The sequence below is a fragment of the Mus pahari genome, chromosome 2, assembly GCF_900095145.1.
Source record: "Mus pahari chromosome 2, PAHARI_EIJ_v1.1, whole genome shotgun sequence".
NCBI classification, from domain to species: domain Eukaryota; kingdom Metazoa; phylum Chordata; class Mammalia; order Rodentia; family Muridae; genus Mus; species Mus pahari.
In genome coordinates, this window is record NC_034591.1 from 20,336,018 (window position 1) to 20,338,302 (window position 2,285).

Here is a 2,285-nt window from a genome sequence, read left to right on the forward strand (position 1 = left end):
AAAAAAAAAAAAAAAAAAAAAAAAAAAAGAAAAGCCAAGAAATCAAAACAAAGTTTCTGGATGTGGTGAAGCCCAACTATAATCCCAGAATTTGAGCATACTAACAAGAGGATCAGTAGTTCAAGGTTATTCTTGGATGCATAGTGATTTCATGGCCAGCCTGAGCAACAGGAAATGCTGTCGGAAAAACATGGAAGATGACTCCGTGCTTAACACTTAGTATTGCTTTTGCAGAGGACCTGAGTTCAGTTTCCAGCACCACACTGGGGAAGCTCATAACTGCCTGTAACTGCAGCCTATTTTTTTAAAATAAGAAAATAAACAAAGCTTTAAAGGCACCCAGTGAAACAAAAATAATAACCTGTCCAATAGTGTATATACAATATAGGAAGCTTAAGGATATAAAGATGCTATGTATAGTGGTAATTTAGTGTTTTTCATCCTTTGTATTAGACAGGAGTTGGGCACATGTGTGACAGAGACCATAGTACGTTTATGACTGTGTTGGAGACTCCAGATGATGTTCCTGTTAAATGATTAAAGTGTTCCATATGAATTATAAAATCCTTATACATTACACATTTTTACCCACTGGTGGCAAAGGACTCATTTTTACCCATTTAACTCACTTTAGACTTGAAAGTTTGTAGTTGCTGCTAGTCCTCCATGATCTCTTGTCAAGTTGAAATAGGTAACTTCTCCCCATGTTTGATCTTATCATTTGAGATGGATAAATAATTGATTAACATAGATATTGTGGCAATATATTTAGCTTCTGCTCAGCACTATACTATTTTTAAACGTCCTCAGGCATCAACCCAGAATGTTCGTCCAAAGGCTGTCAGCTGCAAACTGAGACATGAAGAGACAGGCTTGCATTGGGATTGCGAGACTCGAAACATCAGGAGAGCAATGACAATTGTCAGTCTCACTGCTGCTTAAAGAGGCAGTCTATAACTTTAATTTTTTTCAAACACCTATTTTTAATGATGATTAATTGTTTTAATCTCCCTTTTAACACACCACTCACCAGAGGTAGTGGGAAAGAAAGGATGTGGGGAAAGTGGACTTGTTTAGAAAGATCCTTTGTAACAACTCCCATCTGTGTTGTCTGGAAATCAACAGTTCAGTTCACAGGTTAGCAGCAGCGGCTTGATTCACCCAAAACCACTTCATGGATACATCCGCAGTCCAGTTTGGTAGAGTCAGGAGAGTAAACACGCATCAGCAGTGGTGGCACTAGCCAGCAGAGACAGCGAGGCAGCTGGAGGGAATGGAGGGATGCCAGGAGACGTTCTCAGCCATGCCTCTCTCAAGGAAATGAAGGTCAGTGAAGACTCTGCACATCTCTCCCCAAACATCACATGCACTCCACAGGTCTTGCCTCAGCACGTGTGTCTGTCTCAGCTGCTGCACTTTGCCAATCAGTCCAAGTCTGAGGGAGCTGCAAAAACTACAACAAGTCACAGCACACCATTAGAAGTTTTTTGGTGATTTTCTCTCTGTGGAGTCCCAACAAATGTAGCTCAACTATGCAATGTAAGGCAGACCAATACCTGTGTGTTGTTAGCAAAGAATCCTTCATCACATGTCCCTTCACATGCTTGCTTTAGCAATCCTTTCTCCTGTATTTGCTTCAGCAAAGTGTTTCTTCATGAGTCTGCCTCAGTCTCTCTTCTGGGTCCATTTCAGGAAAACTTCTTCATGTTTGCCCCAGCAAAACACCAGCCAACTGACTTTTCAAAGAATCATTAAGTTTCCTCTTCATATCCCCTTTTCTGTTTAAGAATTATCCTTTTCTCTAACATTCACAATATATACATAACAGAAATAATTATAAGAGCCGTCACATTTCAACAAATGACTTATGTACAATATAGTCAAACAATAGTCTAACATAATGACCTTAAATTTCTATCAATATCTAATGATTAAACAAAAAACTTACATTTCTATCAATGTGGAAAATAACAATTAAACAAAATTTATATTTCTAATAATATACAATAACTAAGCAAAGCAACCTATCCCTAGATGGTAACAACTATAACATATCAAGTGACATACACACACACCCAACACACACACAACTTACAGGATTAGAATGATGATCTTCTTATATATATTTGTTTCCTGATGAGTTGGGGTGAAGAATTCCTGTTTTGGGCTCCAATGAAAAAGATGCTGGGCATGGTGGCACATGCCTTTAATCCCAGCACTTGGGAGGCAGAGGCAGGCAGATTTCTGAGTTTGAGGCCAGCCTGGTCTACAAAGTGAGTTCCAGG